Consider the following 26,289-nt stretch of genomic DNA (forward strand, 5'->3'; position numbering starts at 1 on the left):
AGATGAACACGTCTAAGATGAACACGTCTAAGGTGAACACGTCTAAGTTGAACGTGTCTAAGATGAACGTGTCTAAGATGAACACGTCTAAGGTGAATATGTCTAAGGTGAACACGTCAAAGATAAACATGGCTAAGATTAACACGTCTAAGATGAACGCGTCCAACATGAACGTGTCTAAGATGAACACATCTAAGATTAACACGTTTAAGGTGAACACGTCTAAGGTGAAGACGTCTACGGTAAACACGTCTAAGATGAACAAGTTTAAGATGAACACGTCTAAGATGAGCATGTCTAAGGTAAACACGTCTAAGGTGAACCTGTCTAAGATGAACACATCTAAGGTAAACACGTCTAAGGTGAACACGTCTAAGATGAACACGTCTAAGGTGAACACGGCTAAGATGAACATGTCGAAGGTAAACACGTCTAAGGTGAACACGTCTAAGATGAACATGTCTAAGGTGAACACGTCTAAGGTGAACACATCTAAGGTAAACACGTCTAAGGCGAACACGTCTAAGGTGAACACGTCTAAGATAAACACGTCTAAGGTGAACACGTCTAAGGTAAACACGTCTAAGATAAACACGTCTAAGGTGAACACGTCTAAGGTAAACACGTCTAAGGTGAACACGTCAAAGATAAACATGGCTAAGATTAACACGTCTAAGATGAACACGTCCAACATGAACGTGTCTAAGATGAACGCATCTAAGATTAACACGTTTAAGGTGAACACGTCTAAGGTGAAGACGTCTACGGTAAACACGTCTAAGATGAACAAGTTTAAGATGAACACGTCTAAGATGAGCATGTCTAAGGTAAACACGTCTAAGGTGAACCTGTCTAAGATGAACACATCTAAGGTAAACACGTCTAAGGTGAACACGTCTAAGATGAACACGTCTAAGGTGAACACGGCTAAGATGAACATGTCGAAGGTAAACACGTCTAAGGTGAACACGTCTAAGATGAACATGTCTAAGGTGAACACGTCTAAGGTGAACACATCTAAGGTAAACACGTCTAAGGCGAACACGTCTAAGGTGAACACGTCTACGATAAACACGTCTAAGGTGAACACGTCTAAGGTAAACACGTCTAAGGTGAACACGTCTAAGATGAACACGTCTAAGGTGAACACGTCTAAGATGAACACGTCTAAGGTGAACACGTCTAAGGTGAACGTGTCTAAGATGAACACGTCTAAGGTGAACACGTCTAAGATGAACACGTCTAAGGTGAACACGTCTAAGATTAACACGTCTAAGATGAACACCTTTAAGGTGAACACGTCTAAGGTAAACACGTCTAAGATGGACATGTCCAAGGTGAACACGTCTAAGATGAACACGTCTAAGATTAACACGTCTAAGGTAAACACGTCTAAGATTAACATGTCTAAGATTAATACGTCGAAGATTAACACGTCTAAGATTCCCTGTAGCGTGAGGAACCGGGCCTGGTCGGACTGCGTTGAGACGGATCGTGGTGACGCCCGTCTCAACCCATCACCACCCCCATCCACCTACCCACCCATCCCTCCTGAACAAGCAATATTAAGACAGAGTATGGGTTGCCTGCACGTGATTGTAACGATCCACATCCACCACCCCCTCCCCCCTGCGGTCTTCGGTGCGAGGTTTGGTTGATAACTGTTTTATGGATTTTTTTCCAGCTCGAGTTGACTGGCAGCTCAACCGAATTGCAAAAAAACCCATTAAATATTTACACAAATGCTGCTTTCACGTGAACAATTTACCGCACCAATTTATTAAAACATTTACACAGCGGCAGACATTTGTGAAAGAGCGAAAAAAGCGGTGAGATGGTGTAGAGAAGTGTGGGGTTGAGCGTGAATAATATATGAGGTTTGAAAGTTGAACATTTGCATTAGGTATTCCGATTTCCCTTCAACTAATGACCTATTGCTTATGGTCCTTCACTCAGACCACGTCTGTGTGGATTTGTATATTTTTGTATTTACGCGTATGTGCTCACGTATGTACGTGTGAGTGTGTGTGCGTGGAGCGGTGGTACACTGATTAGCCTTAAACAGTAGCACCTGGATGTGGTGTGTGCAAACATCAGCACTGGGGAGACAAAGGCGGCCGGGCAAGGTGTTAGCCACTAGCCCACTCGTGCGACGTGACTGTGTTCATTGCCGCTCGCGAACAACACTTGGCCATCACCAGCCTGGTAAGGGAGGGTTTTTGTCTTCTTATGTGACCGACAGCACAGCTGGTGAACCTGCCAGTCATCTCGGTCAGGCAACCCATGGCACCTGGGTCTGCCCCGTGACCTCATTTCTGCAGCGAGCCTTCCAACACTTCACGTGTTTAGTTTGTTTTCCTTCGCCCTCACCTCCGACTAGCAAGGTTGGCTACGTATGGTGCGAAAGAAGTTACACGTACATACGTACGTGACTGCCTCCAAATGCGCTTAGCCTGGCACAAGCGCCTTGGGGATATCGCCGCCACTCAGTGGCAAACGGCAGTAGCTGTTTGTTGTTGTGAATGCATTGTTGTAGCTGTTAAGGTTAGTATCACACAAACACGGCTCACAATGCAATGAACGCACAATCTGGTAGAGTAAAACGTCACACCTTTAGAGCACAACCCGCTCACAAGAAAGACGCGAATATCAATTAGGGTAACAGTGACCTTTTGGTCTGTTCACTTTAACATGGTGTAAAAACCATAACCTTTGACCTCGAACCGTTTGAAATAAAAAAAACAATTATACAACTGGGGGCCTCCAGAGTGGTATTTGGCCTACTTTTTCAAGCTGACTAGATGTATTGGAAGAGGTGGGGCGTACCCGCACTTTACCCTACCACACGCAATCCGCAGATCGACTAACTCTGTCTCTCCATTTATATTTTGTGCTGAGTGGACGGAGGCGGTAGGAGGGCATTTAAGAAACGGGTCGCATTAGTGTGACATTGTTGTGACTTCGATTTAAAGCTTTCGTGACTGCAAGGATTTATCTTCTTTGGTTCTTTCGGTAAAGTCACGGAGAATGAGAATAAAATAATAAAATAAAACGATAAAAATTCTCACGACGTTTCGGCCACAACACAAGTAGCCTTCTTCTGAAGAATATATTGAGTACATTTATTTATTATATTGATGTAATTTAGACTCAGGTTTTTTCACATCGGTTTACTGTATGATATTTGAGTTGTTGCAGCCCCCTTTTGGCGTCCTTGTACGAGGTGCCTCTGTGGATGTGTAGGCTTTGACTTTAACATAGCTATTTCGTTGACCAGTCACAACCTAATCCCTCAACTATTTCAATGCTAAATTCTCCTGTTTGATTTGTACTAGGTACCTCTGTGGATGTGTAGGCTTTGACTTTAACATAGCTATTTCTGTGACCAGTCACAAGCTAATCCCTCAGCTATTTCAATGATAAATTCTCCTGTTTGATATGTAAACCCCTTTGTCAAGGTGCCTCACTTCTCTCAACCAGCTTGAAAGACGCTACGAATCTTAGCAGTGTTCATTAAAGCTCTCTCGTCCCGACAGTTTTGTTCCTTCACCTGAAGAAGGCTACTTGTGTTGTGGCCGAAACGTCGTGAGAATTTTATTGTTTTATTTCATTATTTTATTCTCATTCTACATGACTTTACCGAAAGAACCAAAGAATATTGTTGTGACTGCTATATGGAATCTAGACATTGCAAAATTATCTGTAGAAATTGCTGTAGACATTCGTATATTAGCTATAGACATTGCTATATTAGCTCTAGACATTGCTATATTAGCTATATACCTACTATAATCACACAGGAATGTACGTCCTTAATGCTCGTGACGTCACTCCACATCGACCACCCCCCTCATTAATATTCATATGCAGGTGACGTCCTCCAAATGGACACCCCCCATTATTATTACCTACTATAATGAGCCAAGAATGTCTGTGCGCAACGCTCGTGACGTCACTCCACGCCGAACAGCCCCCCTCATTGATAATCATGAACAGGTTACGTCCTCCACATGGACCCCCTCATCATTAATAATCATGAGCAGGTGACGTCACTCCACATCGAACAGCCCGCCTCATTAATAATCACTAACAGGTGACATCCTCCAAATGGACACCCCCCCCCCCCCATTCATAATAATTAACGTCTCTCCACATCGCGGGCCGGGGCGCCTCCTCCCCCCTCCTCGGCGTCAACTTACAACCCTCACTACAAAGGCAGAACCCGCACGTCACATGACCTCTGTAACCCTATTGAGACATCAAAGTAAAAAGGACGTCATGATGAACAAGGGATTATAACCTTAAAATGAAATAGGTCTGTGTCACCGCGCCCTTACAAATTGCGCACGCATTAATGCAATGAATATCACATTGCGGTCTGCTTTTCGCTTGCAAGTTTCAGATTTACTGCAATACACCCGTCCTTGGACGGGCAAAAGGCTAGTATACTATATATTAGCTCTAGATTTTGCTCTATTAGTTCTAGACATTGCAATATTAGCTCTAGATATTGCTATATTAGCTCTAGACATTGCAATATTAACTCTAGGCATTGCTATATTCGCTCTAGACATTGCTATATTAGCTCGTTTAGCTACACACGGTGCGAAGGAATTTCAACATACATACACATATGTGCGGCAAAACCATTCACCGTTTGCATTTTGTTCATGCGATTATGGGTAATGCAAAATAAACATGTTAACAACCCCACCTCTCTCTCTTCAAATTATTTCTCAAAGACTGTAGCCGATCATGGCCTTCCTTCCTTCCATTCAGCTCTGCCCCTGCTGTTTACCCAACAACTCTGCATTCAATTATCCCAGTTGCGTTCAATTGTTCACATTTTCTGATGCAACTTAACTCTCCGTCTTGCCCAAATTCTTGCACCTAAAATTAAAATAAATGTTAGATCTATAAGTGTGTGTGTGCCCGATTTTATAATTCACCATGGAGCGTTCACGCGGGCTGATGTGATATTTCAATGACAATGCGGAGTTGCTTATCAGACTCCGTGCTCGTGCCTATCTCTCCATCACAGCTGCTGAACGCAATTCACAATTCCTTACTGCCTGACTGTTAAAACAATGCACTTTTCACTTCCTGTTTTGACACTTTAACCCTGAAAACTACGCACGCTCCCGCTGGCCATGCCAGCGGGAGCCATATCCGCCCCGTTCACTGCCCGCGTGCAAAAGCAACGATCCCCCGTGTAGCCTCAACAGACTGTTGGGGGAAAGTGCTGTTAGTAGCGAAAAGCTGCACCGATGAAGGCCGCCTCTGTGACACACGAGGGGGTGGTTGGCCAGCACCACTCCCGTGTGCGTCCTTCCACTCGCACACGCCGATGAACACTGACGAATGGGATCGCATTGGACCCTCCAAAGGGCGAAGGTCAACTGCATATTTTCACAACCTTTGGCCTTCGAGGAATAGAACGAATCGCCCGTAAAAAGTGACTCACGTCAAATATTTATTACCGAACAAAGCCAAAGATCAGCGTGAATGTTTCATACCCGGCGGTTGGGCCAAGGTGCTGTTAGCGAGCGCCTATGAAGAGGCCGGAACCACACCACGATGCGGTTGTGTTGCAAGTACCGAGCCCAGCCGCCTTTGTCTCCCCAGCGCTGACGTTGACACACTGCAGCGGGTAATAATTTAAGGTTGAGTCGACCTAGGGGAGACCCATTGCCGGTTCAGATATTCATCACCGATGTTGGCCATCGCCAGGAATTGAACTCGGTTGTTGGGTTTGTTGCGCAGTGCGCTGACCACTGCGTCACTGTTCCCCATTAAAACACACACATACACGTGTGCAGGCATGCACAGTGCTACGATTCCGAAAAACCATGGACCACGTAATCTCGCACTGCCCCAAATATACACGTGGGTAGGTCTGCAAGTCACCGACTGTCAGGGAAAAAAAGCAATTGAATGGCTAAATCACTTACAGCTGAACCTCTAACAGTTGATCTTCTCAGGTCATGCGAAAGATGAAGGAGAAAAGGCTGCAGTGTGGTTTAGTTGAAGGCTCGCACACACACATGCACCACATCAAAGACAAAGATCCCCCGTATAGCCTTAACAGAATTGGGGCAAGTGCTGTTAGCAAGCACCTATGAAGGCCGGCACGGCACACGAGGCCAGCACCCACCCTCTCGTGGCGATGTTTACACACCGTACTAAGTACTCATTTCAGGCTGAGCCTACCTAGAGGAAGCCCAGGACCGGTTCAGATAATCGTCACCGGTGTTGGCCGTGAGCGGGAATCGAACTCGAGTGGCCGGGCTCGTAGCGTTTCACGCGAACCGCTACACACACCCAGACACCGCACGCACACACACACTACGACACCACACACACCACGACAGAACACACACATACACCACACCACACGCACACACACACCACATCATCACACACACACATACTACGACACCACACACACCACGACAGAACACACACACACCACGACACCACACACACACCACAACACATGGATAAACACACGCGCGCGCACGCACGGAAGTGCTCTAACCGGGGCTGCTATTAATTCCATATTCTTGTACAAATTTTGACAAATCTCTCGGCAGCCAATGTCATTACTCCCCTCCCTCCCTCTGCCAGGAGCTATTCGCGGCTATTGGCGAGGCCGAGCCGCTCTAAGTCCCCGGAGAGGGGTGGATTAGGAAGACGGCAATTAGCGCGTCAGCACAGTTAGCGCCTTCAGTGACTGACTCTCTCTATGTCTCTGCGTCCGTGTGTGTCTACGTTTGTCTGCTCACAGCACTTGCCCCTCCAGTCTGTTAAGGCTACACGGGGGAGCTTTGTGTGTGTGTCGGAGAGCGCCTTGCGCTGCGAATCCAGCCACCCGAGTTCGATTCCCGCTCGCGGCCAACACCGGTGACGATTATCTGAACCGGTCCTTGGCCTCCTCCTCTAGGTCGACTCAGCCTCAATTGAGTATCTGGTGCAGTGTGTAAACATTACCACTGGGGAGACAAAGGCGGCCGGGCATGGTGCTGGTCACCCACCTCCTCGTGTGCCGTTCCGGCCTTCAATAGTTGCTCACTAACAGCACTTGCACCAACAGTCTGTTATGTCAATATGGGGATATTTGTCTTTGTACATATGCTTCTTTATGGCTATATGTAAGTTTGGTCTAAGTGTTTGTCTATGTCATTCTATCACGCACACACGTGTACAAATGCACACATCCGCCAAGTGTTGTTAGCGAACACCTATGACGGTCGGGCACGGCGCACGAAGGAGTGGGGTGGCCAGCACCACGCCCAGCCAACTTTGTCTCCCTCGTGCCGATGTTTCCACACCGCATCCGGTAGTCATTTGAGGCTGAGTCGGGCGAGGAGAGGCCCAGGAGCGGTGCAGATAATCGTCACTGATGTTGGTCGTGAGCGGAAAGCAAACTTGGGTGGTCGGGTACGTAACACAGGGCGCTAACCGCTACACTGCCTCGTTCTCTCGCACACTCACACTTACGCACATCCTTCCACACTACCGCTCACACACTCTCACACTCATAAATCCTCTCTCACATCATATGCCTCCTTTGCCGGTACCAACATATAAGAATAGGTTTTTCCTCTTTTTTTCTGGCAACAAAACTGAAACCTTTTTACGAGGAATCATGTCTGCATTAACCACAATACTTGTGGTCAGAATGCAAATAAAAAACATACTCTGATAATATATGAATTGTCCTTGAAACTGTTTGGTCTACACCAGAGACATCTTTCTTTCGAGCCTAGTCTCAAACGGTGCTCGACCAGAGGACACAAAGACAAATATCCCCCTACTAGACTTTACAGCCAGCTAATCGCTACACCTCCGCTCCCCACACAGTCACACACACAGTCATACACAAAGACAAAGATCCCCCGTAAAGCCTTGACAGACTGTAGGGCAAGTGTTGTTATCGAGCATCTATGAAGGCCGGAACGGCACACGAGGGGGTGGGCGGCCAACACCACGCCCGGCCGCCTTTGTCTCCCTAGTGGTGGTGTTTACACATCGCACCAGATACTAACTTGAGGCTGAGTCGACCTAGGGGAGGCCCAATACCGGTTCAGATAATCGTCACAGGTGTTGGTCGTGAGCGGGATTCGAACTCGGAACGCCGATTCTCACACACTCTCACACCCTCACATACGCACACACTCTCACACACATACACACATACTCTCATACACACTCTCACACAGAGCCGGCCCGTAAGCTCTCTCGCCCGATCCCCATCACCGAGGACGACACCACGGGGTTTCAAAAGCGCACTGCGACATTCATCACGGATGTCGGAGGTAGCGGCGCGTCCCACACACTCACGTGCGTGTGGAGCTGCGTGTGTGTATGTAGCTGTGTGTGTATGTGTACATGTGTATGTAGCTGTGTGTACGGAACTGTGTGTGTGGAGCTGTGTACCTGTGTGTGGAGCTGTGTGTGAATCTGGGGAGCAGTAGTGTTGCGGGTAGTGCGCTGCGCTACAACCCAGGCAACCCGAGTTTGCTTCCCGCTCACGGCCAACACCAGTGACGATTATCCGAAACGGTTCTGGGCCTCCTGTAGGTCAACTCAGCCTCAAATAAGTATCTGGTGCGGTGTGTAAACATCGCCACTAGGGAGACAAAGGCGGCCGGCCGTGGTGCTGGCCACCCACCCCATTGTGTGCCGTGCCGGCCTTTATGTGTGCTCCCTAACAGCACTTGTCCCAAGAGTCTGTTCAGGCTATATGGGGGACCTGAGTCTCTGTGCGTGTAGCTGTGTGTGTGTATAGGTAGCTTTGTCTTTGAGAGCGGTGGTGCAGTGGTTCGTGCGCTGCGCTACGAACCTGGGGACCCGAGTTTGATTTCCGCTCGCGACTATCTGAACCGGTCCTGGGCATTCATTGGTCAACTCAGCCTCAAATGAGTACCCGGTGGAGTGGATAAACATTGCCACTGGGGAGACAAAGATGTCCAGGCGTGGTGCTGGCCGCCCCCCTCGTGTGCCATTCTGGCCGTCATAGGTGCTCACTAACAGCACTTGGCCCGACAGTCCATTTAGGCTATGCGGGGGATCTTATATTTGTTTGTCTGTGTGTGTATGTCTGTGTAGTGACTGTGAACGTCACTGTGTGGTGCCGGGCTTACGAAGCCACGGCGGAGAATGTGTTGGCATGTGTATCCCGCTTACTGGGCGTAGTACCAGCCCTAGCAGGGTTTGGGTGAGCGCTAGTCAGCGCGGAGGCACCACGGACAGTGTGCAGTGCGGGCTCTCGGTGAGGGAGCGAGAGGGAGTGTCAGCCAGCCAGGGTTACGTTAGGGCATGATACGCTGGTTGACCTGCCGACACGTGACCGGATGATATTGGAGGGGGGCCACCGGTGGACGGGGGCCGCTGGGTGGTCACGTGGTATAAAAGAGCTCTTGGGAGCCTTCGGGAAAGAGCTCGAGAGATCTAGAAGGTGGGCGGGGCGAGGGGCGGAGACAGCCCCAGCCCAGGCCGATATAACGGGGGCCCCGTGATGGGCTCGGGGTTCTTCGGGTTGCTGGTGAAGAAGATCTACGTCGGGTTAAAGAAACCTCTAGCCACGCAGTCCAGGACCCAGCTTGTCGTCCGAGCCGGGATACCGAACCGTGTCTAGTTCTGCCGTTGCGTGGCTAGATGGGTATTCAACACCCAAGTGTAGGTTGTGTTATGCTATGCTGAGTTGGTGAAATAAATAGTTTTGCTCCCAAGACAACCTCTGCGACTCAGTTAGACTCACTACATCTGTATAGTTAGCTTTGTCTTTGTATATGTTTGGGAGTGGTGGCACAGTGGTTAATACCATGCGCTACTAACCCGGCGACCTAATTCGATTCCTGCTCATGACTATCTGAACCAGTCCTTGGGATACCCTGCAGGAATTACTCTTTGGTTCTTTCAGTAAAGTCACATAGAAGGAAAATAAATTAAATAATAGAATACGACGTTTCGATTTGCAACACAAGCAACTGTCATCAGGTAGAACTACATTTGAGGGAGAGACAAAACACAGACATGGAGACACACAGACACACAATCAGAGAGAGAGATAACACAGAGACACGGTTGCTTATGTTGCTATCGAAACGTCGTATTCTATTTTTTTAAATTTATTTTATTTCTACGTGACTTTACCGAAAGAACCAAAGAGTAATTCATGCAGTCACGAAAGCTTCAAATCAAGTTTGAACCACCTCTTCGGGGAGGATGTAAGTTTGTTTTCTCTCTCTCTGTATGTCTGAGGATGTAAGTTTGTTTTCTCTCTGTGTCTCTGTCAAATTTCACACTTAACTTCAAATTTAGCAGTCTTTGGAGATCGTAATCAACCAGGCTATGCGTTAATTGTGTGTTAGCTGACTCTCTGTGTTGCATTGCATTATATTTCCAATTGTTTTGCTATGTTTGTTTTCTCAAACGGCCTATTTCTCTCTCTAAAATTTACCAGGCTCTCATAGGTCAATTTGCTCTTTCTCTCCCCTGGCTGCTTCGGGATGGATTTCCACACAACTCTCTCTGAAATGTACCAGTCTTGTTGAGTCTTTCAGTGACATGCTAATTTCTCTGCCCCAGCAGCTGCTCCAGCAGACCCACCTCTCTCTCTACCCCCTCTCTCTCTATTCAAGGCCTCGACACAAAGGCATTGGGTCTCTGTGTGTCTATGTTGTGTGTCTCTCTCTGTGTGTCTGTGTTGTCTCTCTCTGCTTGTGTCTGTCTGTGTGTCTCCGTGTCTGTGTTTTGTCTCTCTCTCAAATTTAGTTTTACCTGATGACGGTTGCTTGTATTGCAATCGAAACGTCGTATTCTATTATTTAATTTATTTTCTTTCTACGTGACTTTACTGAAAGAACCAACGAGTATACGAGGGATATATGTCTTTGTGTGCGTAGGTATGTTTTTGTGCAGGTGTGTTGATTATGTTAAGATCCTTGAAAAAGTCTGGACACAGTCTCCATCATCGGCGAGTTCCCCCGGCGGGCGAGGCTGCGTTGGCTGGGTTACGTAGCCCCCGTGCCATGCATCCGTCCGCATGAAACACAGCAGGAATTTAGCACATCCCATCAGCCACACGGCCGTAAATATTCTGGGCAACGACATTTCCATGGTAGCGGAATGACGGCGATGCGCACAGCATTTGACGTTCACAAAAATGTATCGAGGGCCTCATTATGTCTTTTATTGCCTCTAAGTGTTTGCTGCACAGCGGGTCTGCGCGAAGCGTGGGCTGGTTTCATCGCCGTGTCTAATATTAAATAAATAATATATATAACGGAGTACGCGTGGTATTCGCGCGGATCTTATAGTGCACGGCAATCACGAAGCAAAGGCACTGCCGTGTTTCACAGACAGATGTATTCTGCCCCAGTAGGAAGCGACTTTTGCAATGTTGTGGTGCCAATTGAGTAATTTGTGGCCGTACCGTTTTCAAATTTACATTTTCTAATTTACGCCACGAATGTGACGCACAACGCTGGTGCACAATGGCTTCACTCGCTTCGAAGAGCGTCGCGGGACATCTCCCGTCCACTGTGAAGCCAGACGGCATGAAAGTACTAATCGTGGTCAATGCACAGGGCGACCTGCATATATCGAACTGCGTACGTCTGCGACAAACGCGCTACCCGCAAGGTCAACGTCACTACCCCATCGCGTCTCACAGAGCAGCAACGGCGCTTGCTTGACGGACCACCCCTGCTACTCACTAATACTTTTTTTTTCACCAGTTAGACCCACTGAGCTACATGGCTCTTTTTCGGAACGACCTGTCGTCAAATTATATCTCTAACGAAGTGTGGTTATTCCCCACCTCTTCCACAACTTCAGGTCAGCTTGGAAGAGTAGACCAAGTTACCACTGTAGAAAGTCTTGTGGTGGAGCGCCATCTGCTAGCACCGGCGCGAGAGGGACATTTGCAGGGCTGCACCTTTGATTATTACTTGCCAAGCGACACCGCATATCGCAAATTCCTCGTCAGGTTAAACTTAAACTAAACCATTTTTTTTACCAGGTAAGGCCCTACTGAAACGACCTGGTCATAAACGATAGCTCAACAAAGTGCCTCATCGCATGGAGATTTCTAGCAGCCAAATACTCTAGATGTGTGGCATTGATTCTAAATGTTGAGGGGGGAAACCTGGCGATCCTGGAGAAAATTAACGCGACCACGGGGAGAGAGACACCACAAATTCCAAATATACAGCAGGCTAAATTTCGATTTAAAGCTTTCGTGACTGCAAGGATTCATCTTCTTTGGTTCTTTCAGTAAAGTCATGTAGAATGAGAATAAAATAATAAATTGATAAAATAAAATAACACAATAAAATTCTCACGACGTTTCGGCCACAACACAAGTGGCCTTCTTCAGGTGAAAGGAACAGACCTGTCGGGACGACAGAGCTTTTCATTGAAGCTCTTCTTCAGGTGAAGGAACAGAAATGTCGGGACGACAGCACTTCAATGACCGCTGCTAAGATTCGCAGCGTCTTTTAAGCTCGGTGGGAGGAGCAGGGCGCCTTGACAAAGGAGTTTACATATCAAAAATAGCTGTGTTAAAGTGTTGAAACAGCAGGGTGTTAAAGTCAGAAAATTAGCATGTAACTGGGGGATTAGCATGTTTTTGTTGTGTAGAGGGTGCGGAGGATGGGTCACTGTGTGTGTGCAATAGAAACGGAAAAAAATTTAAAGATCGGCAAGAATGTGCTGTGAGGGGAGAGTAGAAAAAAGGGTTTAATAGAAAGTTCGGAAGGAATATGCTTGGTATACCATTACTTGAAATTGCTGTTAGAAATTATTTGACGTTTGGTATGATTTAAAACGTCTTTCCAATGGTTGCTTAATTTGAAACCATCTTATCGGTTGAAGTTATGTCTGTGTTTGTATATCTGAATGGCTTCGTGGACAAATTTCTGGTGATAACCTGTAGGTTTACAGAGAACCTTGGTATCGGAGAAGACAATCTCATGATCACCCATAGCGTTGTAACAATGATCAGCCACATCAGATGAATTCGTTCTGCCGTGTTTCAGATCTGATTTGTGCTCGCGAATTCGGTCAGAGATATGTCGTTTCGCCTCCCCGATATAGCAATCACCGCAGGTACAACTCAATTTGTAAACTCCGGGGTACTGTAAGTCAGGGATGACATCCTTCACGGATGGCATCAGGTCACGGATTTTGTGTACTGTATTGAACCGGACCAGGTTCAATGCAGTACACAAAATTAGAATTTTGGAGATCTTTTTAGTAATGCCTGCTATATATGATAGTGTGATGGTTTTGACCAGAGTCTCAAGTGGTTGTTTCTGTATGGAGGGAGAAACAGCATGCTAATCCCCCAGTTACATGCTAATTTTCTGACTTTAACACCCTGATGTTTCAACACTTTAACACAGCTATTTTTGATATGTAAACTCCTTTGTCAAGGCGCCCTGCTCCTCCCACCGAGCTTAAAAGACGCTGCGAATCTTAGCAGCGGTCATTGAAGTGCTGTCATCCCGACAGTTCTGTTCCTTCACCTGAAGAAGGCCACTGGTGTTGTGGCCGAAACGTCGTGATTATTGTTGTTTTATTTATTACCTACGTGACTTTACCGAATAGAAGCAAAGAGTATGGATCCTTGCAGTCATGCAAGCTTCAAATCTAGAATTATGATGATTGTTAGAGCTTGAGGGGAATTCCACAGTGGAATAGTGCGAGGGGAATAATCAGAAAGATAAGTGATTTGACCTGCAGCGTGCTGGGTGGGTGAGTGGTTAAGTGGCGGTGATGTCACCACGGCGCTTGTGCCACGATCGGATATCTGTGAATAAAGAGCGTCATAGCTCATCGGATTCCTCTGGTATAAATAAATATTCTGATTCTGTACTTTGAAGCTTCGTGAAGTGTCCAAGGCTCGCAGGCAGGTCACAGTACACACCCAGGTGCCATGAGTTGACGGACTTAGATGACTGGTAGATGTGTAGAGATGTAAATATAGTATCTATGGCGTGTACGCCATCTATGTTCACGAGCAGGTAACTGTGTAGATTACGGCGGAGGTATGGCAGGGAAGCGGGCCCTAGAGGGCATGGTCTCGTTGCAGAGAGAGAGAGGGCACGTTGACGACACGGGGTAGTGAAGGGGGTCCAAAAAGGGGGCTAGAGGGATACGTGACGCTGGCCCCGGTTCCGTCGGGAGAGACCGAGCAGGGGGCGTGGCTGGATGCGGAGCGAGGCCACGCTCAAGAGGATGAGAGGGGTGGGAGCGGAGCGATCGGGTTGTTGGGGAGAGGGAACTCACCGAGTTACATCGCTTCGGTCTTCGGTCGTCGGTTAGGTTGTGCTTTAGGTTCCGTGGGTCAGGAGAATTACCTTCCTGACCCAGTAACGTAGTGACCCTGTTGGGGTCTAGTTAACCGATTGTATCGTTAAAGTAATAGCCCCGTTGGGCTGTCTAATAAACGTGCTGCCTCCAGATTGCAGTGTGCGTCTCCGTGGAACCCACTACAGATGCACTAACTGTGCTCGCCACTAAGTCAACTCGCTGCGTTTTAGCCACCCAGTGGTCTGCTCATTGTTGTGAGTATCTCTTATCCAGCCTCCGATGTTGTTGGAGGGCAACTGCGTTGAACTGCCCAGTGGCATCCTGAAGGAGCCTCCTCCATAGAGGCCGATCTTGACACCGCTGGTACCAGTCAACGGCAAGTCCACTCAGATCCACGTCCTCTTGTTCTACACTAGTCCATCTTTTATCTTGCCGCGCCCGTTTAGCCCCCCTCTGGCCAAATAGAAGCTACTTGGGCATGCGGTGGCTGGGTATGCCGGCTATGTGACCCAGCCAACCAACGCAGCCTCGCCTACTGATAAGCTCACTGATTGGAATGTGTCCAGATCTTTCGAGGATTTGTGTGCTCCTTACAGAATCCAGCCTGGTTGAAACCAGAATTGATCATAGGCAGGCTAGCTTGAGTGTTTCAAACCGGCACAGATGTTCCTTAAGAGGGGTCCACGTTTGAAAGCATAGAGACGGCAGGGCATAATTTAACGTTTGTGAAAAGAGAGACAGGGACGAAAGCACAAAGATCTATTGATGGTATCCGAGGCCTTGACCAGGTAAATAAAACAGATATGTATGTCAGGTTCGAATTCCCGACACCTCAGCGTGCCTGGCAAGTCAATGTTGAATAATCCTTGCCAGGAGCTTTTGTGGCATACTGAGTAGGGAGATGCCCTGGTAGTTGATACAGTCTATGCAATCCACTTTCTTAAAGAGGGTGACCACCATGGCATCCTTCCAATTCTGCATAACCAATCCAGTGGTCCAGACTAATAATGATGCCATATAGGGCAGTCTCCATGCAAAAGCCACGCTTCCTCAGAAGTTTGCTTGAAAAATCATCTCTGCCCGGCACTTTTCCTGGTCTCAAACTCTGGATCGCCATCTGTTCCTCCTGCACAGATAGTACCTCAGCCAGCCACTCACAGGGGGTGACTCTTGTTCAGAATAAGTGCCAATCCCTGTTGTTTGCCAGTTTCTTGCCTTGAATAGAGGCTTGTCGACCCCTCAGTGACTGGAGCCAGAACCAGTCCACCGGGCCTCCTCAATATCAGAGATCCAGATGATACCAGTCCAGCTCCCGACAGAGGAGTGGTAGCCTCTCCTCCGCAGTGAGCGTCCAAACATTCCACATGGTCACTCGCAGTAACTTTTTGCCGTTTCTGGCAGAACCCCGAGGTTACGGGTTCAGTTTCCTGGCTCCGCCAAATGGGGTTTGGCCAGGAAACATCATAGACGCTTGTCCCCCTGGGGCTTCCGGCACAAGCTTAGTTAGATATTTTTCACACACAATAACACATATCAGACACACACACACTCCTGACACACCCACGCCGGACACACACACACACCTTGAACATACACACTTCTGACACACACACCCCGGACACACAGACACACCCCGCACACACATGCACAAACACCCCGGGTACACACACATTCCCGGGCGCACAAACTCACACCCCTGGGCACACGAACGCAGACTCCCGGAGACACACGTACACACGGTCGTAGATGCACCGGCAACAGTAGCGGCAGCGGGATCATTAAGGCGCAGGTAGTTGTCATTTGTCTTGGGCTGTCACGGACTCACAGCGCGCGTGACTGATTGGAGCGAGAGATCGCTGGGGAAAGAGAACGAATAGATGCTCACACTCTCCCTGCTCTTCTGATTAACACGCACGGCCACACTGCATATACATAGGTGACTACACAAAGATAAATATCCCCCCTGTAGCCTAAAGAAACTGCTGGGGCAAGTGCTGTTAGCGAGCACCTACGAAGGCCGACCAGCCGACATGGCACCACGATACGGTGGTGTGGCAAGTACCGCGCCCGGCCGCCTTTGTCTCCCCAGTCGTGACGTTTACACACAACAGGCTGATTCGACCTAGACGGAGGCTCAGGACTGGTTCAGATTTTCGTCACTGATGTTGGCCGCCGTCAACGGGAATCACACTCGAACAGTTGGGGATCGTGGTTAGCTGTGCAAAGACAGAGATCCCCCGTATAGTATTAATGCACCGTCGCGGCAAGTGCTGTTGGCGAGCACCGATGAAGGCTGGCACGGCACACGAGGGGGCGAATGGGCAGCTCAACACCCGATCACTGATGATTTTACACACCGTTATTGAGATGATTGGCCCACCAGGTACTCATTTTAGGCTTAGTCGGCCTAGGGGTGGCACATGACCGGTTCAGATAATCGTCACTTGTGTTGGCGGCCGTGAGTGGGGAATCAAACTCGTCGGACACCAGGTTTGTAGCGCGGCGCAGCGCTAACCGCTGTGCCACCGCTCTACCACACAGCCACGTGAGCATTGCTCATTATCTATGGCGGGATAATGGGCCCGCGATGATAATGTGTTTGTAACGTTTTGGATGAGGAACGCGTGGCCGTGTTTAATTGGACGGGAGAATGGGTTAAAGGGATCAATTAGAGGCGGCAGCCTAATGATGTAAACGGGCGTTTCTCTTCCGTATGCGCTCGATCCCACGCATGCGGCACTCTCCTCCGTGTGCAGATGTCAAACGTTAGAAACTTTTCCCCCAACCCATTAAAGTTTTAATCGCGAGATATTTTTTCTTCGTTCTTTCTTCCAGGTCCATTTAATTTTAACGAGTGCTTTTAAAGCTTTATGGGCTAGGTAACTGCGGTGTCCGGAGAAACCCCATCAAGCATGCGAGAAGATATCACTATATCATAATAATAATCTGCACAGATTGAACGAGAAGCCTATACTGTACCTCTTAATTTAATTATTCACAATTATTTACCCAGGAATGTGTCGCAGAGTCTCAAGACTATATCTTTCAGGAAGGTCCTGCCAATGTGTTTGTAGTAAGGGAGATGATGTTGCTTCTGCGTAAATCCTAAATTTGGAATTTGGAGGTAGTTTTTCCAAATTGGTCAATACCAGTGACATGGTGTGGGTTATTCAGCTGTTGTTGTTCCTGCCCTTGCTGGCTACATTTTCAGCTAATCATTATCATCATCAGTAGCAGCATTATCATCATCAGTTGGGGATCGTGGTAGAATCATCATCATTAGAAGCATCCTCATTCTAATTGTTACCAGTAGCATCATCATGATCATAATACAAAAACGCAACATAGTAATTTCCTCCCAATGTTATTGAACCGATTGTATTGTGGTTGTTGTGTCATGAGACGGAGACTCCGTGCATCCCCTTCAGGATTAGAGAACGATCCACGCAAGTGGACACCGCAGAGCTATCTCTCAGATCCCTTCTCTTTCGAGCGACACTCTGGTTCACGCACTTTTGGCAGTACTTTCCCACCCGCTCTATGATGATGGTCGCCGTATGACAGACAAATCGATATTTAATTTTCAAAACTGGAACTTTGACGAAATTAATTGCAACATTTATTGTTGCAGTAATTGACTGAGACCATCAAATCGCTACTATTAAGAAGGCAGGTGTAATTCCTATGTTACAGTGAGGGAAACAAGTATTTGATCCCCTGCTGATTTTGTACGTTTGCCCACTGACAAAGAAATGATCAGTCAATAATTTTAATGGTAGGTTTATTTGAATAGTGAGTGACAGAAGAACAACAACAAAATCCAGAAAAACGCATGTCAAAAATGTTATAAATTGATTTGCATTTTAATGAGGGAAATAAGTATTTGACCCCATCTCAATCAGAAGGATTTCTGGCTCCCAGGTGTCTTTTATACAGGTAACAAGCTGAGATTAGGAGCATTCTCTTTAAGAGTGTGCTCCTAATCTCAGCTCGTTAACAAGCTGAGATTAGGAGCACTCTCTTTAAGAGTGTGCTCTTTACCTGTATAAAAGATACCTGTCCACAGAAGCAATCAATCAATCAGATTCCAAACTCTCCACCATGGACAAGACCAAAGAGCTCTCCAAGGATGTCAGGGACAAGAGTGTAGACCTACACAATGATGGAATGGGCTACAAGACCATTGCCAAGCAGCTAGGTGAGAAGGTGACAATGGTTGATGCGATTATTCGCAAATGGAAGAAACACAAAATAACTGTCAATCTCCCTTGGCCTGGGGCTCCATGCAAGATCTCACCTCGTGGAGTTGCAATGATCATGAGAACGGTGAGGAATCAGCCCAGAACTACACGGGAGGATCTTGTCAATGATCTCAAGGCAGCTGGGACCATAGTCACCAAGAAACCAATTGGTAACACACACCGCCGTAAAGGACTGAAATCCTGCAGCGCCTGCAAGGTCCCCCTGCTCAAGAAAGCACATATACATGCCCGTCTGAAGTTTGGCAGTGAACATCTGAATGATTCAGAGGACAACTGGGTGAAAGTGTTGTGGTCAGATGAGACCAAAATGGAGCTCTTTGGCATCAACTCAACTCGCCATGTTTGGAGGAGGAGGAATGCTGCATATGACCCCAAGAACACCATCCCCACCGTCAAACATGGAGGTGAAAACATTATGCTTTGGGGGTGTTTTTCTGCTTAGGGGACAGGACAACTTCACCGCATCAAAGGGACGATGGACGGGGCCATGTACCGTCAAATCTTGTGTGAGAACCTCCTTCCCTCAGCCAGGGCATTGAAAATGGGTCGTGGATGGGTCTTCCAGCATGACAATGACCCAAAACACACGGCCAAGGCAACAAAGGAGTGGCTCAAGAAGAAGCACATTAAGGTCCTGGAGTGGCCTAGCCAGTCTCCAGACCTTAATCCCATAGAAAATCTGTGGAGGGAGCTGAAGGTTCGAGTTGCCAAACGTCAGCCTCGAAACCTTAATGACTTGGAGAAGATCTGCAAAGAGGAGTGGAACAAAATCCCTCCTGAGATGTGTGCAAACCTGGTGGCCAACTACAATTAACATCTGACCTCTGTGATTGCCAACAAGAGTTTTGCCACCAAGTACTAAGTCATGTTTTGCAGAGGGGTCAAATACTTATTTCCCTCATTAAAATGCAAATCAATTTATAACATTTGTGACATGCGTTTTTCCGTATTATTTTGTTGTTATTCTGTCTCTCACTGTTCAAATAAACCTACCATTAAAATTATAGACTGATCATTTCTTTGTCAGTGGGCAAACGTACAAAATCAGCAGGGTATCAAATACTTTTTTTCCCTCACTGTATGTGGGAGAAACGGAGCAGCCTGCAAGGCTACGCGATTGTGGAATCTTCCTCCTCGGTCCATTCAGGATTCCGCGTCTGTCACTTTTTAAATCACCATCTTAAAACTCACCGACTTGTACTTGCAGGTTTTCTCTGTAATTGAGATTTAAAAAAATCTGCTGTTTGATTGGATTACTCTGCAATTATTATTATTCGCTTTTATCATAGTTCGTCATGTTATTGGAATTTGGGGAGTCGTCTTTGATCTTGTTATTATCAGCTTTCCATTTTGCTTAGATGTTATATATGAGTAGTGTTATTTTATGAGACCTCCTTTTGCCAGTAACAAGATATAGAAATAGGTTTTACCCTTTTAACTGGCACAAAAACTGACACCTTTATTCAAGGCATCATGTTTGCAATAACCACAACACAAGCAGTCAAAATGCAAACAAAAGAGACAACTCTGACAATAATATGTACTGTCCTTGAATTTGATTGGTCCACACCTGAGACGGTTTTATTAGAGCCTAGTCTCCATTGGTGTTGGACCAGAAGACGCCAACACCAATGGAGACTAGGCTCTAAGAAAAGCCGTCTCGGGTGTGGACCAATCAAATTCAAGGACAGTGCATATTATTATCAGAGTTGTCTCTTTTGTTTGCATTTTGACTGCTTGTGTTGTCGTTATTGCAAACATGATGCCTTGAATAAAGGTGTAAGTTTTTGTGCCTGTTAAAAGGGTACAATCTTTTTCTATAGTAGTTTTATTTTTTCATGTTACAGCGCTTTGAGAGACTTCAATATGAAAGGCACTTCATAAAATTGAGGTTATTATTATTACAATCCCAGCCTGGTCTATGTGAGTCTATGGATCTGAATGTAAATCTGTTGATCTGTGTAATTAATTGGTTGCCAGGCTGAGATCAACAGCTCACAAGAGGCTGAAGCCTGGATGTGAAGCCAGACTCTCACTCCTCTGTGTTGCAAACTCTGCAACTCTGACCTCTGAGTAGAAAGTGGTTAAATAACTCTTGAATCCAGTTGCATTTGGGCATTTTTTTAAAGTTACCTCGTGGAATGTGTAATATGTTTTAATGTGGACAAATATAGGTGGAGGTGTGTTTTATGATTATTTTGTTCTTGATATTCTCCACGACGATTATGATTATGTTTAATAAAGAATTAGGCCTTATGGGCTTGCATCTAACTCGGACCCATATCTATCAGTGAAGGCCCTTGCCTATGAGCATTTGTCAGTTCACCAGCATCAGTTTAATCAAAGGTTGACTGCTGATGAGATGTTGAATGTCAAAACGCGTCCAGCATATGTTCGTATTAAACCAATGCTGTTGTGTGGAAGAACGGTTGCGTGGCTGATGGGATGCGTGACCAATGGGTTTTGGAATTAATGGGTAGTGGAGCCCATGAGTTACGTGGACGATGGGATGCTACTGATGGGTTGTGTAATTTTTACGCATTATTTTTACACACCCCACAGCCACTTTTCGAAATTGAATTTGCTTTGGAGAGTTTACTCAAATATAGTTTTACTATAAGGTGGCTCAGACGTTAGATCGTTGAGATGTGCAGGTTCAAAATATCGTACAGGTTTCTGCAACCTATGATTAAGCCGAGTTCTCTCGTGTCGTGAGTTGATGGTCTCAGCCCGGTCACCAATGGCTGACATCGAGGCCCATAGACCAAAAAAAGAGAACAATAGACTCACGTAGAGACCCATAGACCTATATAGGCACTGAGATGCGACTAAATTAGTTTGTCAAGACGTGGAGAGACATATAGGGCAAGGAGGCTAATTGACAACGGATTCAATTCCTTTCTTAGGAAGACGCTTCCACCAATTAAGACGGTCACCGCATCATCGCGTGGCGCTCTCAGATGCGCTGCTTCTGCGGCCGTCTGGAACGCTCTTCCACTGCACTTTAAATTCATCATCTAGATTGACAACTCATTTCTTTAGAACTGCTTTTTGTGTTTTGTTTGTTGTCCATTCCCCACACCTCCCATTAGCACGGTCGGCTACGTACGGTGCGAAAGAAGTTCAAGGTACATACACAGTGTGAGAGCAGCGAAGGCACTTGTTGAGCCGTTCTAACTCCGCTCCATGCTTCCTGAAGAGCGCGCTTAAGAGAGAGTAACGCGGCAGTGTCGCTGTGGAGTGACGATAATAAAGTGTCCGGGCGTTGACCCATGTAGCGATACGCTATCAGAACAATCTTATTCACATCTCAAATCAACCGGGAGCCCCGGCACACAGAGGTGTGGGTGTAGCTTAAGGCGTAGCCCTGACATTGCTCTCTTGTGCTACTGCTTGCAGACAGGGTCTCCACTAGAGGGAGCTCCTCTATAGCTCTGCTTTGGGCTACTCTTCCACCTGCACCTCTCGGACATCTGTAAAAAAGTGCTTTATAGCTCATCGGATTCCTCCAGTGTAAATACATATTCTAATCCCGTGTTGGAAGAGGTGGGAGTACCTGCGCTTTACCCCATTACACGACATACTGAACCTGCCGATTGATGACGACCCGTGGCGCCCTGCGCGTACGCTGCCGGGTGGGCAGAGTTGGTGTGGGTGGGGGAGATTTAAGAAGAAAGTGCGACTGTTTCAGTTCAAATTAACACCGGCGACCTCTCCATTCGCAAGTCCAGCGCCGCGCTGGCCATTCCCGAGAGTTGTACAACGCGCTCGGTTGCGTAATCTCGTTGATCGGCTGGCTGCCAGAACGCGGTGCTAATTAACTTTTGTTCTGCACCTGACTAGGAGACGCCTGATCGAGCGCCGAGAACCCATGGGGCTGTGAATGAGGCTGCCGCTTACAAGTTAACCTAGGGCGTCACGGTGGCGAGATCTCAATTACCTCGCCTCGTATGCAGGAGGTCGTGGGTTCGATGCCGACCCTCACGCGTGCTGTATATTTGAAGTTGTCACTCTCTCCCCGTGGTAGTGTGGATTTTTTTTCCGAGTCCTCCGGTTTTCCCCTCCACATTTAGAATAAACATCACGCGTTCAGAGTGTTTGGCTGCTATACATTTCCACACGATAAGCCACTTCGTTGAGCTACCATTTGTGGCCAGGTCGCTTGTGAAAAGAGCTACATAGCTCAGGAGCCTGAGCTGGTAAAATAAAGATAGTTTAGTTTTAGTTTAACCTGACGAGGGATTTGCTATACGCGGTGTCGCTCAACGGTAACAGGCAATGGTGGAGCCCTGCGGTTGGTGCTCCACCACAGGACTCTCTACAGTGGTAACTTGGTCTACTCTTCCAAGTTGACCTGACGTTGTGGAAGAGGTGGAGAATACCCACACTTTACCCCACCCCACGCGACCTCCTGATCAACTGTGGTTGCCATCCATTTGTAGGTAGCTGGGGGGACAGAGGCGAGGGAGTAAGCAACGTGCAGTGACGTTTCTCATAGCCGTAACTGCTGCGTCGGGAGATGGAGTCGAACCGGAAACCTGTCGATTGATTGCAAGTCCGGTGTGGCAGATTGGAGGAGGCTGCCGTGAGTGTAGACGTGATTTCTACGGTGGTCAAGGTTTAATTGTCTTCAGTGTATTACAATACTTCCAAGGTATACTTGCACACGTTTAAAATCTACGAGATAATCATTATTTTGACTTAAAGCTTTCGTGACTGCAGAAATTCATATTTTTGGGTCTTTCGGTAAAGTCACGTAGATAGGTTCAAAGAAAATAACAATCTTACATTGCAATCTTACATTGACATTCTAATCTCTCACAATACAATGGCCACCACCACAGCTTTGTCGTCGTAGAGGTAGTTCTACGATCTTACATTTACATACAAATTTCTCACTTCAACATCACTAGCCCCGCCCACTTCGTTTATGACCCTTGGGCTACACCCATTTCAAACGCTTAAAACATCCTGCCTCAGCAGCTTGCCCGCTATTTTTCTCCTGATGACGATTGCTTGTGTTGCGATCGAAACGTCGTAGTTTTTTGTTATGTTTTGTTATTTTATTTGAACCTATCTACGTGACTTTACCGAAAGACCCAAAAATAATGATTATTTGCATGCGCATCCTCTTTGTCAAGCAATTGTTGGATCGTTGGCGGAAAGGAAACAGGAACATACTTAGGGGTGTGTTAAGAGCCCCCATTCCTTAAGAGACATTCCACGTTTGTAGTACACACTCTTATTCATTTGTCCCCTCCGTTGTTTTTAGAATGAATCCACGTTTACCCTCCTCGGCAGCTAAAAGTCTAACCCGAGATTCTTCAATGATGTCGTGAACACACAAAGACACACATCGTGTGGTGTCTGAGAAAGGCAGTCTCATACCGCCACGGGTTCTCAACATTGAGGTTGTTGCCACCGTCAAAAATGTGTTTAACAACTCAGTTTAATTATGTTTTCACGAACGGCATTTAATTGACAATAACTCCACCAAGAATAATTATGGGAATGATGACTCGAAGAAACGTGAACGTGCATATGGCAAGACAACAAACAATATACAACTGAGAGAGGGGCGAATGCAAACAAATAAACAATTAACACGCAAACAATGAACAAATTACAATGAACACATGACCATGAACAAATAACAATGTACAAATACCAATGGACTAATAACAATGAAGAAATAAACAATTAACAAATAACAATGAAGCACAAGGGGTGAAGCCCTCACGATTAGTCCTCGTAAACTCCTCACGTGCTTCCTGATCGTCTTTGTCATCATCAGCCAACTCTAAACGGAACCCCTGCACAAACCACAACAGTAGCAGCAGCAGAAGCGGTTATACCTCATGATGCAGATGATGATGATGAAGATGATGGTGATGATGAAGATGATGGAAATGATGAACATAATGAAGATAAACATGATGATGAACATGATGATAAAGATGAAGATGGTGATGGAGGTGCTGAAGATGATGATGAAGATAATGAAGATGAAGAAGATGATGCAGATGCAGATGATGATGAAGATGGTAATGAAGGTGGTGATGAACATGATGAAGATGATGCACAAATAGAACATTCTAAACTCTCTAGCATTATGCGGAGACTGTGGCCACCCAGAACAGAACGTTACTACAGAGGAGGCATCATCATCGTTGTCAGTTCATCACTGCGATACTCCTAAAGATGCAATCATCCGGCTCACTCACCACCTCAATGTATGAATTACTACAGCTGTTGCCCTCCATCAACGTTGGCCACATGGGGAAGATTAATTGTCAGGGCTGCAGGTTGGGTAGATGTAGAAGCGCTCTCCACTCCTCATGCGCCCCCCAATCAGGCGCTAAACTATTTTGGGGAGGGTAGGGGGAGTATGTGGCAGCGTTATGTGACGCATAGGGGCCCAGCCGGTCACAAGGGTGGCCCCGAATCAATAGGTACACAAGGACAAAACAATCTCCAAAAAATGTATAAAAAACGAAATCCAACAATTTACCATGAATGCCGAAAAAACATTGTTTCAAATGAGAAAATATATATTTCCTAAAAAATACACACAGCATAAAATCTAGTAGCCCTACTGCTGGTGTTGTTACTGAACATCAGGAATTTTGCGAACTCACGTGCACATGAAGGCACGATAACTTAATTGTGAATTCCAAGTGAAGTATGTATTGGTTAGACACTGCTTAACCAATACATATTTTACTTGGAATGGAACTTTCTACAAACAAACTGAGGGCACCCTAATGGGCTCCCCCCTATCTCCGGTTGTAGCCAACATTTTCAAGGATAAATTTGAGACTGACGCCATCCAGACTGCCACTCTGCGCCCAACCTTATGGAAGAGGTACGTGGATGACACTTTTGTCATCTGGCCACATGGCCGGCCTGCTCTCGACCAATTCCTCGACCGCATCAATTCCATACACCCAACCACCAGATTTACCATGGAAGTCGAAAAAGATGGCAAGCTAGCTTTTTTGGATGTCCTAATAAAAAGAGACCTGATGGTTCAATGAGCCACTCTGTCTACAGGAAAGCTACCCATACGGATGCTTACCTGAAACCGGATTCCCACCATCATCTATCCCAGAAGAATTCCCTCATCAAGACTCTGCACCATAGAGCCCAATGCATATCCGACCAGGAACACAAAGCCAGTGAACTCAAGCACATACACCAAGCTCTTAAGGCTAATGGTTACTCCGACTACACAATCCGCAAAGCTATCACTACAACCATGAAGAAGGATCCTCTTGAGGAGCCTTTCAAAACCATCACTTTACCCTACATTGCGGGGATCACAAACAAGATCTCCAAAATCTTGAATAAACACAAGATCCAGGTCCGATTCAACACATTACATAAAATACGTGATCTGGTTCCGTCTGTAAAAGATGTGATTCCGGACATACAGTACCCTGGCATCTACAAACTAAGTTGCCTCTGTGGTAGTAGTTACATTGGAGAAACCAAACGACATGTCTTGGACTGCATTTATGAACACAAAGCAGACCTACAACACGGTAGGACCAACACCTCGGCCGTGGCAGATCACTGTTATAATTTAGTAGGTTCACATGACATTGACTTCTCCAAGACAGAGTTTCTTTGCAGGCCATCTGGCTACCATGAGAGATTCGTTCATGAGGCTATCCACATATACAAACACAGAGACAATTTCAAC

Source organism: Petromyzon marinus, chromosome 47 (genome assembly GCF_048934315.1).
Source record: "Petromyzon marinus isolate PM22_M1 ecotype Great Lakes invasive population chromosome 47, UKy_Petmar_22M1.pri1.0, whole genome shotgun sequence".
Taxonomy (NCBI): Eukaryota; Metazoa; Chordata; class Hyperoartia; order Petromyzontiformes; family Petromyzontidae; genus Petromyzon; species Petromyzon marinus.